General features: G+C 44.1%; 1 non-coding gene across 1 annotated transcript; it reads left to right on the top strand.

The window, feature by feature from the left end:
* Positions 1–11106: 11106 nt before the first annotated feature.
* On the top strand, positions 11107–11213 carry LOC117127640. The gene has a single exon (XR_004450660.1). It is a non-coding gene; the product is annotated as a small nucleolar RNA R71 (small nucleolar RNA).
* Positions 11214–12334: the final 1121 nt, after the last annotated feature.

Here is a 12334-nt window from a genome sequence, read left to right as displayed (position 1 = left end):
ATATAGAGGGTGATCATCACGTATCTGCTGCAAAGTGTCAGATTGGAATTGGAGCACTATATCTCGTACTCCGATTGTTGATGTTAGGAGTTTTCAAGGCTCCTAAGACAAATGTTGTAGTATAGAAGATTGTCGAACCAGTTCTGAGAGATATCAAAGCACCGAGAATGCAAGTAATCACTTAATCTAAGTGCAACCAATGATTTAGATGGGTTTTTAAACTATGACTAATTAAAAGGAATAACTAAATGATACTTTCTTAACTATTGGAAAAGAGAACTCATGGATATAGGGATTAGACCTCGGGTGATCAAGTTTCGAACTAAAGATGGCAAACGATCAATCAATCTATTAACCTTAAGCTTAGACGCAATCCTAAACAAACTCTATGTCTAGATGAATGTTCATTTACTAAACACAATTCAAACATCAAATGTCTTTGGTTGAATATATGAAAGCAATCATTACTAACAAGTCTATTAGCTATCTTAGCATCTCTAACAACAAATGTCTTTGGCAGAGCATGCTAAAAGCCTAGGAGAGTTGTCTCGGGCATTTCATCGAACACCTTTCGGGTGAGAAATGCCTAAGGATCAACAATTGAGTGGCCAACTCAGAAGATGCTTTATGTTCACTCTACCAGCAAGGAAATATGAATGATCTACACTAAAACATCCTAGTTCTAACCTAATCACCCTTAATCTCCCTAACCCATGAATTCAAAAGGTGATTACTCACTAATCTCCATGATCCCTCTTAAACCCATGTTGGATTTCAGATTAATCATGTAGAGAAATACAGGAAATAAAAGGAACACAGAATTTCAATAACAAAATTGATCAATTGATTCAAAGAGATCACTTTCCAAAGGTTTTTGGTGGTTTTCTAAGAACAAAGATAATCCCCTTCTTGGTGGCTTACAGAGTATTAAAACATAGGTTTTCAGAATAAAAAGCGTGCATAATAAAATGACAAAAAGGCCCTTGAGAAAACATGAATTCGAGCATATAGGCGACGCGCAGCGACCTCGGCAAGTCGCTCCAGCACGTCGCTCTGGGCTTCGGGAGCGACCTCAGGGTGTCGCTGCGAGAGGTCGCTCCGGCTTCAGTTTTGAGCTCTGTTTCGTCAGAAGAGCGAGCGACTTCAGGACGTCGCTCCAACGTGGTCGCTCCGAGAGGTAAGGCACAGCGACTTCAGGACGTCGCTCCGGTTAGGTCGCTCCAAGAGGTAAGGCACAGCGACTTCATCGTGTCGCTGCGGTTAGGTCGCTCCGGTGGGTTGCTCGTCCGCTGATCACTTTAAACACTTCTTTTGAGCTCCAAATGCACCCAAACGTCTCCAAGAACTCCAAGTGATACTCCAATACCTGATAAGGACTCATGTATGCAAAATGCAACCTAAACATGACTAAATCCTAATCTATATGATCAAAATGCATATGGATGGATGGATAAAACAATGGAAATATGCATGATATCAACTCCCCCAAACTTGTTCTTTGCTTGTCCACAAGTGAACTTTCTAGAACTCATAGGGAGAGAGATTTGAAGGTGGGAGCTCATAGCCAAAAGAAACACCACTAGCAAATATAATTAGCACACTCTCTTATTACACTCTAGCTTCTCTAGGCCTATCTCAACTCCTTTTGTCCCTACACTCATCATCAAGCATCCACACATTCAAATCAACCAACTCTCACATTCATTAAGCACAAAACATCAGGTGAATTCTTGCAAATGGTCCGTTGGTCCAAGTCATTTGGTTGGGTAAGGGAAGGCTTTTATTCAAGTGATTCAAGAGGTTCAAAACATATGATCTTTAAGGTGGTTTACTCTCAAAACAAGTAGCCTTGACATTGCACATAATATATCTAAGAAAGGGACCAACTCATGCATACAATGCTCAATCTCCATTGTTCTACCCTTTTCCCAAACATACAATTACACGATCATTCCCAAATGTCAAACCCAACTCACATCTCTCACCAAAAGATCCTAAGAACTTTAACTCTTTCTTTTTGAAATCTACAAGGGATTTTTCTACAACCTCAAAACATTTCTTAGCTCCTAACAACTTTGCTAGCCCCCTTTTCTTTCTTTTCTTTTTTTTTTTCGATTTCTTTTTTTTTTTTTATATATTTTTTTTTTAGGTTGGGGGCCAAGACTTTTCAAAACTAGAGCTAGAGGTTCTCTACTTATCCCAGAAAATCAATTCACTTAAGCACACAGAGTCTATCCTTTTTATTTTTCATTTCTCCCAAATCATGATCACAACACTCACCCTCCCACCTATAGCTAGACAAAAGAGTGTCCAATCTAGCAAAAATGAAGATCAAGCATTGTCGTTCCCGATACTCTCAACATTATGCGCATGTAAGACTTTCCGAAGAAGGCCTCACTCATCAAACAATGAAAGCTTAAAAAGAAGGAAAGGTTTTGGGAGTGGTCTACCACTAGAGTTTGTCAAAAAGATTGGCATAAAAGATGTGACAACTCCAGTGTGTATAGCCATGACTCAGTACACAAGGGACCCTAAGCAAGAAGCATTAAGTTCATTCATTTCTAATAAGGTTGTAGTTGGCTTCAAAGACTGAGTTTCAGCAATCAACAAGTTTCAAGAAGAGTTTTCAAGGCTCGAAACATACAAGTCTTTTCGAGAGGTGCATGGCTACTCAATGGTGCAACGTAGTGTTCTTTACAAGGCATTTAAAATCATTGCTCCCAATGCAAGTGAATGCAACCTATATGCTCTAGACTCTCCTAATGGTGCAAATGATGCAAACTAAATGAAAAATCTTTTTTTTTTTTTTTTTAATGCAAATAGGTGTGGCAATGCATGACTCAAATGAAACACAATCAAAGCAAACATGATCAAATGCTTGGTACCTCCCCCAAACTTGAGTTACACAGTCTCTGTGTTGTCAAAGAAAGAAGGAGATACCGAGAAGAAAACTAATATGCAAAAAAAAAAAAAAATGGTATATACAAGGGAGAGAAAGAAGTACCTCCTATGGATAATAGGTGGGGGCAGATGCCCCAGCATCGTCGTCGTCAGGAGGGAAGGTGGTGTAATAACCACCGGATGCTGAACCGGAGCCTCCATACCATGGCTGGCTCTCAACCTCGTCAATCTCGTGCTCACTGTCAGAAGAAGCGAGGGATGGGGATTTGTTGCCGGAAGTGGAAGGCTGAGTGGGTGGGTTCCTCCACTTACGCTGAAGCTGCGCAGCAGTGAGGGGGAAGCCAAGAGCATCAGGCGGGGGTGGGGGCTGGGGGTTTGAGGTGTTCGCGAAAGCGAAATCGGCTGAGCTACATCCAGCTATTCCTCCCCTAGTTAAGACATCAGCTACTTTCTTCATGAACTTGGCTGAAGTCTTTGCCTGCTTCTTCACAGTCTTGCTGAGCGCCTTGCACTTATCCTTCAGCTTTGCTATCGTTCTGTCCTGAGCTTTGTTCCACCTCTGGAGACGACCAATGTGGTCATGAGCATCACGGAGAGCTCCAGGGGGAAGGACTCCGTCATGGGGCTTGAAGTAGTAGCGCGGAGGTCCATAGATATGCTCAGACGTGTCTGCAACAGGCGGGTCAGGTTGCGTAGGGACACTCCTTCTCCTTGATGAAGCTGCTTGAATTGGATCGAGAGGCCCGTGTTCTCCGAGAAAGTACTCCTGGGGAATGTTGAAGCTGACAGCTCCTGGTATCTCTAAACTCGTCAGGTTCCGGTTTGGAAGAACCACCTCGACTGGCTTGCCCTGCAAGTAGTAGTGGTAGACGTAGTCCTTCCCATACATCCCACTGAAATAGGTGGCAATCCTCAAGTAGGTGCCATCAATGAACCTAGGCCCCGCTGCGTCCTTTCCCAAGGGAACATTCAGAAATTGGAGCAGTGGTGTGATCATTCCGCCTATCCCCATCTTTGGGCGCGAATCAGTGGTGTACCACGCCCAGTCTCTGTAGTGTTCGAGACGGCCCACAAAGAAACTGACCATCCCAAAGGTAGCATAGATATCAGTGCTGGGAAGGGGTAACACTCCAGGTTGAGCGTAAGGACGGATAGCCGGACAGAGCAGTCGCATGTCTTCCTCAGTAACATTACCAGCTTGCTTCCGTGGGTAGAAAGCATGGACTAGCAATCTGTGGAGGTAGCGTACAGACGGGTGTCGGATGTGTGAGTTCTTGTCAGCCCCGGTAGAGTGCCTGTTTCCAGTGATCAACTTCCAAAGCTCTGTGGGGAGGTTCTCACACTTGGGAAGTGAGTGGTCTTCTAGGTCTTGGAACCCCATGACCCTCCCAATGTCCTTGAAGTTCATGTTGTATTCCCTTCCATTGACCTTGAACGTGATTTTTCCCCATCCTTGCCTCACATGCGCCGTGTCGTGGTAAGTGACCACAAGAGAGGATAGGAACTGACAAGTGACATCCTTGTAGAAAGGATAAGCCATGGTGAGGAGTTTTGGCATCTTCAAATGTCCCAGCATCGCCTCAATATCGGATTCTAGGCCCAACTCCTTCAGCAAATCGAGGTCGGCGAACCTGGTTGGAGCCCAAGTGACCCCATTCTTCAAGTGATCATACAGCTCCTCCACAGATGGAGTTTTTGCCCTGTCTCGATCAACAGCAACCCCTTTTCCTTTGGACATCTTGGCTTTCTTCGTAGGTGCCTGCTCATCAGCACTCTCAGTTTCACTCTCCTCATGAGTGGGAACTGCTACACTTTTCCCAGCCCTCTTCTCTTGTTCTTGCGATTTCCTTGCAGCCAACGTCTGCTGTCGAACGGTTCTCTGCGTCCCTGACCCAGTTGGCTCGCAGGATAAAGCTTTTCCTCTTAATGCAAACTCTGTTCTTTCAGCTTCTTGCTTCTCAGCTTCCAACTTTCCCTTTGTCTTCTTAACCATTTTCACCTGAAGAAGTAAAAACTTGAAAAGGGATAAGTAGTTGGAAGTAAAGAAAAACAGGATTTTGCAAGAGAAAATTGCAAAAGTGAACTTAACAAATGAATTATCAATTTAAACTCAAGTTCAACACAATGCAACAATTCTCACTCTTGTAACACCTTAACACATCTAGTTCACCCACAAACTCACCCAATTAAGGTCAAATTCGAAAATCCCTAATTCCATGAACCCTAATTTTGCCAAAGTGCAAATTAAACTCAATTTCACCATTAATTCAACAACCCAACATGATAGATAAACTTTCCCTAGTCTATTTCACCACAATCTAGCAAGAACAGGACCAAATTTCGACTTTCAAATTCTAGGGTTCATGGACCTACGAATTTGAATTTTAAAAACTCAATACCTTGCTCTGGATGAAAGGAAATGGTGAATGGGTGGTGAGGAATAGACTACAGGGGCGAAAGCTTAGATTTAGAAAGAAGAAGCAGTTGATTTGGGTGAGAATTAAGAAAGTTTTGGGGATTTTGGTGTGGATGAGTTTGAGAGAGTTTGTGAGTTTGTGAGAGGAGGGGAGAGGGATAGAGTTGGAGTCGCAGGGTTGGGGTAGGTTTAGGGTCGTCCGGTTCAGTTTAGGGTGGTCTAGGGTCGGTTTACTTGAATCAAACCGGGGTTTAGAGTTAGGAAACTTACCTGGACCGGGTCGGGAGCGACGTGAGGGTGTCGCTGGGAGAGGTCGCTCCCGAGTCGTTTCCTCGCGTCGTGTTTCGACAAAACCGCGAGCGACCTTGAAGTGTCGCTCTAGAAACCTCGCTCTGGGCTGGAGCGACTTCAAGGTGTCGCTCTAGGACGTCGCTCTGGGTCAGTTTTTGAGCTCCGTTTCGTCGAAAACGCGAGCGACTCCGAGGTGTCGCTCCCATAATGTCGCTCCCAGCTGGAGCGACCCTTCGGCCTCGCTCTGAGGCGATTTTTTCTTGATCCGACGACGAAAACGCGAGCGACCATGGAGTGTCGCTCTCGAAATCTCGCTCCCAGCTGGAGCGACCTTGAGGTGTCGCTGTGAGACCTCGCTCCCACGCACGACTCCTGCTCAAAATGAACCGATCAAGCACCTGCACACAACTTCTCTCTCTTTTTTTTTTTTAATGCAATAAGATGAAAAATGGAAATACCAATGCAATATGTACAAGGATACGCATGGGACTTCCTCCCAAGTGAGCTTGTTTTAAGTCCCGAGCTTGACTTTGCCTCCTTTTAGATTAGGCCGGGGTAGGATCAGACAGTGGAGTTGAAACCCCATCTTCCTCTGGTGCAGTAGCCATGTAGAGCTTAACCCTTTGTCCATTGACTGTGAAGTCTCTTCCATCAGTGCTCCACAAAACTATTGCTCCATATGGTCTAACCTCCTTGACCTTGAAAGGACCGGACCACCTTGACTTAAGCTTTCCTGGAAACAACTTCAGCCTAGAGTTGTAGAGAAGAACTTGGTCTCCTTCTTTAAACTCTCTCTTCAGGATGTTCTTGTCATGGAAAGCCTTAGTCTTCTCCTTGTAGATTCTTGAGTTCTCGAAAGCATCCAATCTTATCTCATCAAGCTCATGTAGCTGAAAGAGCCTTTTCTCCTTGGCACTCTTGATGTCAAAGTTCAGCAACTTTATTGCCCATAGTGCCTTGTACTCAAGCTCCACTGGCAAATGGCAAGCTTTCCCATACACTAGGTTGAAAGGTGTGGTACCCAGTGGTGTCTTGTACGCTGTCCTATAAGCCCAAAGTGCATCGTCAAGCTTATTAGACCAATCCTTCCTTGTAATCCCCACAATCTTCTCCAGGATAGATTTGATCTCCCTGTTAGAAATCTCAACTTGGCCACTTGTTTGGGGATGATAAGGAGTTGCCACCTTGTGCTTCACACCGTTCTTCTTGAGAAGTCCCTCAAGCAGTTTGTTAATGAAGTGGGAACCTCCATCACTGATTACAACTCTTGGAACTCCAAACCTTGGGAAGATGATGCTCTTGAACATCTTGATTACAACTCTAGCATCATTGGTGGGGCTTGCAATGGCTTCCACCCATTTGGAGACATAATCAACAGCCACAAGGATATATTTGTTGCCAAAAGATGATGGAAATGGTCCCATGAAGTCAATACCCCAGACATCAAACACTTCAACTTCAAGGATTGGATTTTGAGGCATCTCATTCCTCTTGGTGATGTTTCCTCTTCTTTGGCAAGAATCACACTTCGAAACAAAGTCTTGTGTATCCTTGAACATGTGTGGCCACCAGAATCCAGCTTGTAATACTTTTGCAACTGTCTTGAAGGTGGCAAAGTGACCTCCATAGGATGATCCATGACACTGTGCAAGGATCCCATCAATCTCCTCATTTGCAACCACTCTCCTATAAAGCTGATCTTTGCAGAGAATGTAGAGGTAGGGTTCGTCCCAGTAATATCTTTTCACATCCTTGTAGAACTTCTTCTTGGCATACCCTACAAGATTCAAAGGTTCTCTTCCTGTGGCTAGGTAGTTCACCAAATCAGCATACCAAGGTTCTTTCTCCTCTGTTGCTTTGACTTCTTCCAGCTTCCTACCAGTCTCACAAACTGCTATCACTGCTTCGATAGCCATGATCTGCTCTCAGGAAGTCCTTCGTCAATAGGGATACCAGACTCTACCCTCAACCTGGACAAATGATCAGCTACTCCATTCTCAACTCCAGGTTTGTCCTTGATCTCCATATCAAACTCTTGGAGCAAAAGGATCCACCTCAAAAGCCTGGGTTTTGCATCCTTCTTGGCCAAAAGGTGTCTCAAGGCGGCATGATCTGTGTAGACAATGACTTTAGACCCAACCAAGTAGCTCCTGAACTTCTCAAAGGCAAAAACAATTGCCAGCATCTCCTTCTCTGTTGTGGCATACTTCATCTGGGCATCATTGAGGGTTTGGCTGGCATAATAGATCACATGGGTTTTGCCATCTTTCTTCTGCCCCAGAACAGCTCCCACAGCATAGTCACTGGCGTCACACATGATCTCAAAAGGGAGATCCCAATCAGGTGGCTGGACAATTGGGGCACTAACGAGTTCACCTTTCAGCTTCTTGAAAGCTTGTAGACATTCTACATCAAAACTGAAGGTAGCTTCCTTGCACAGAAGCCTGGTCAAAGGTCTAGTGATCATGGAGAAATCCTTGATGAACCTCCTGTAGAATCCAGCATGACCAAGAAAACTCCGGATGTCTTTCACTGTCTTTGGTGGAGGCAGACCAACCATAACATCGATTTTGGCTTTATCCACCTCAATCCCCTTCTCTGAAATCTTGTGTCCTAGCACAATCCCTTCCTTGACCATGAAGTGACACTTCTCCCAATTCAGCACAAGGTTGGTGTCTTCACATCTCTGTAGGACCCTGCACAAATTTGACAAACAAGCAGAAAACGAAGATCCGTAGACAGAGAAATCATCCATGAATACCTCCACAACATCCTCAATCAGATCAGAGAAAATTGACATCATGCACCTTTGAAAGGTGGCTGGAGCATTACATAGTCCAAATGGCATTCTTCGATATGCAAAGGTACCATAGGGACATGTGAATGTCGTTTTCTCTTGATCATTGGGATGTATGGGGATTTGGAAAAATCCTGAGTACCCATCAAGGAAACAATAGAATGGGTGATTTGCAAGTCTCTCAAGCATCTGATCAATAAATGGTAGTGGAAAATGATCCTTTCTAGATGCAGAGTTTAGTTTTCGGTAATCAATGCACATTCTATGACCTGTGATGGTTCTTGTTGGTATCAATTCATCCTTGTCATTCTTGATCACAGTGATACCACCTTTCTTTGGTACAACATGCACAGGTGATACCCATTTAGAATCTGAGATAGGGTAAATAACACCAGCATCTAGGAGTTTAAGAATCTCTTTCTTTACAACATCCTTCAGGTTAGGATTTAACCTTCTTTGATGCTCGATAGAAGTCATTGATTCATCCTCAAGATGTATCCTATGCATGCACAAAGAGGGTGATATCCCCTTGATGTCATCTAGTGAGTAACCTATTGCCTTTCTAAATCTTTTAAGTGTTTTCAAAAGTTCAGATAGCTCATTTTCAGTAAGTTCACTACTCACAATGACAGGGTAAGTTTCATTAGGACCAAGGAATGCATACCTTACACCATGGGGAAGAGGTTTAAGCTCCACTTTAGGTGCCTTAAGTTCACTCCAGTCATCCTGCTGGTTGTCCTCTTGTTGAGTGACTGAGACTTGTTGGTGAACCATCTGTGGAAGCTCCTCGTACTGGTCCTTACTGAAAAACGCCTGGTGTGAATCCAGCATCATCCCATAGGCAGTACTCTCCAGGTTCTCAATCACCTCAGTCTCCTTCTCTACAGTTAAAGCATGCTGTAGAGGGTCCTCTAGTGACAACTCTTCAAGGAGTTCATCAGCAAGGGCATCCATCTCTTCGATGTAGAACACTTGTCCTTGAACTGTTGGCCTCCTCATTACTTCCTTGATGTCGAAATGCAGAACGTGCCCTTTACCCAGATGGAGATCAATCTTGCCTTCTTTAACATTAACAATAGCTCCTGCTGTGGCTAAGAAAGGTCTTCCAAGGATTAAAGGATCTTGAGCTTCTTCACCCATTTCAAGCACCACAAAGTCTGTAGGGATCTCATAATTTCCAACCATCACTGGGAGGTCCTCTAAGATACCCACAGGGTACTTCACTGAACGATCAGCCAATACCAGAGAAAGTCTACACTTCTTGTACTGAGTGAAACCCAGCTTCTTAGCAACAGATAGGGGCATCAAGCTGACACTAGCTCCCAAATCGCAGAGACATCTATCAAATACCATAGGCCCAAGAGCGCAAGGTAATGTGAAGCATCCAGGATCTTCTAGCTTCTTTGGAATGACCAGCCTCTGAATGATAGCACTGCACTCATGAGTGAGAATCACCATGCCCTCCATCTCTTTCTTCTTTGCAGCTACAGCATCTTTGAGGAACTTGCTGTATTGAGGGATCAGCATGAAAGCATCTATAATGGGCATTGTGACTTGGACTTCACTCATTTGCTTGTCAAACAAAGCTTTGTACTTCTCTAGCAGCTGCCTCTTGAATCGACCTGGGAATGGAAGCTTGGGTTCATAAGCAGGAGGAACAAAAGAGTTTTCACTTGCAGGAGTGACGACTTCACCATCTTTAACTGTTTTCTTCTCTTCTCCAACCTTTCCTTTTCCTTTTGCTTCCACTATCTTTTCCAAGATCTCGTCATTGATCTTCTCATCAACAATCACCACTTCATCATCTATGGTGATGGCAACCCCCTCACTTTGTTTCTCAGCATCCTTGGTGAGAGTTCTCTGAGGTAACTCCTTACCACTCCTGAGAGTGATAGCTTTCATGGTTTCCTTGGGGTTTTGCTCAGATTTTCCAGGTAGAGAACCTTGTTGGCGATTTTGTTGAGTGTTCATGGCAGCAAACTGGTTCTCCAAAGCTCTGAACTTGTTGTTGAGCTCATTGTAGCTCCCATCAATCTTTGAGTGAAGATTCTTCAACTCATAGCCAACATGCTTCTCACTTCTTGTTTGAGACTCCAGGATTTGTTTCAGTAGAGCATCAGTGCTGCTGACTTGAGGAGTGGAGGTAGAGGGATTAGATTGTTGTTGGGAAGAATGGTTGCCCTTGTTGTTGAAACCAGGAGGAGGGTTCTGCTGAGGTTGATAGCTGCCTTGCTGATTGTTCCGAGGCTGATAACCACTCTGCTGGTTGTTGGAATAGGACTTCTGTTGGTAGTTGTTGTACTGAAAGTTGGGTTCTTTCTTGTACCAGCTACCATTGTTGTTGATGAAACACAGCTCTTCCTGACCTTCCAAACCCTCAACTTCATGGACAATAGCTGGTGTCTCTTGGCTTGGGTTGCCGACAAAGTGCAGCTGCTCTTGGGTAGCTTTATCAGCAAGGAGGATGTCTATCTTATCCTGTAGAGCTTTCAACTCCTTCCTCGTTTGCTTATCCTCAGTTCTACTGCTTCTGTCGTGGTCTCCACTGTAGACTGCATCACTCTTAACCATGTTGTCAACCAGCTCCTCTGCATCCTCCTCAGTTCTCCCCAAGAAGAACCCATTACTAGCTGTATCCAGTCTGGCTCTGTACTTAGGGAGAGCACCACGGTAGAATGTGCTCAGCAAGCTCTCCTTAGAGAAACCATGGTGTGGGCATTGAGCTTGATAGCCCTTGAATCTCTCCCAGGCTTCACTGAAACCTTCCAAGCCCTTCTGTTGAAAGCTGGAGATCTCGTTTCTCAGCTTAGCAGTTCTTGAAGTAGAGAAGAACTTCTCCAAGAATGCTTTCTTGCAGTCATCCCAAGTGGTAATGGAGTCGCTGGGTAGAGACTTCTCCCACTGACGTGCCTTATCTCCCAAAGAGAAAGGGAATAGCTTGAGCTTTAAGGCATCTTCGGACACACCATTGGTTTTTGACAACCCACAATAGCTGTCGAACCTGTCCAAGTGATCAAATGGATCCTCTAGAGCCAAGCCATGATACTTGTTGTTCTCGATCACGTTGAGGAGTCCTGACTTGATCTCAAAGTTGTTGGCTGCCACAGCGGGTGCTCGGATTCCCAATCTATGACCATGAATGTTTGGACGGTCGTAAGTGCCAATGGGTCGAGCTGCTCGCTGTTGGTTAGGTGGGCCATTGTTGTTAGCGCCATTGACGCCTGCATCTTCTTGATGAACGTCTCCCATGTCAGTGTTCAGTCTCTGCAATTGAGCCTGATGTTCTTCTTCTCTTCTCTTTCTAGCACACTCTCTCTCTAAAGCCCTGATGTCTGCTGCTCTTGGAACTAGGTTTGATGGACCCCTGCTCCTCAAGTTCATACACCTGTAGATTAAAGGGAGGTGAAGAAGAGTCAGTAACAAAAGAAAATAAAAATGACTTAGTCTCAAGCAATTGACTAAATCTCAATGTTTAAATCTACTCAGAATTTGGCAACGGCGCCAATTTGATGTTAGGAGTTTTCAAGGCTCCTAAGACAAATGTTGTAGTATAAAGATTGTCGAACCAGTTCTGAGAGATATCAAAGCACCGAGAATGCAAGTAATCACTTAATCTAAGTGCAACCAATGATTTAGATGGGTTTTTAAACTATGACTAATTAAAAGGAATAACTAAATGATACTTTCTTAACTATTGGAAAAGAGAACTCATGGATATAGGGATTAGACCTCGGGTGATCAAGTTTCGAACTAAAGATGGCAAACGATCAATCAATCTATTAACCTTAAGCTTAGACGCAATCCTAAACAAACTCTATGTCTAGATGAATGTTCATTTACTAAACACAATTCAAACATCAAATGTCTTTGGTTGAATATATGAAAGCAATCATTACTAACAAGTCTATTAGCTATCTTAGCATCTCTAA

The sequence above is a fragment of the Brassica rapa genome, chromosome A08 (genome assembly GCF_000309985.2).
Source record: "Brassica rapa cultivar Chiifu-401-42 chromosome A08, CAAS_Brap_v3.01, whole genome shotgun sequence".
NCBI lineage: Eukaryota > Viridiplantae > Streptophyta > Magnoliopsida > Brassicales > Brassicaceae > Brassica > Brassica rapa.
This window is presented reverse-complemented; position numbering and strand designations above follow the sequence as displayed.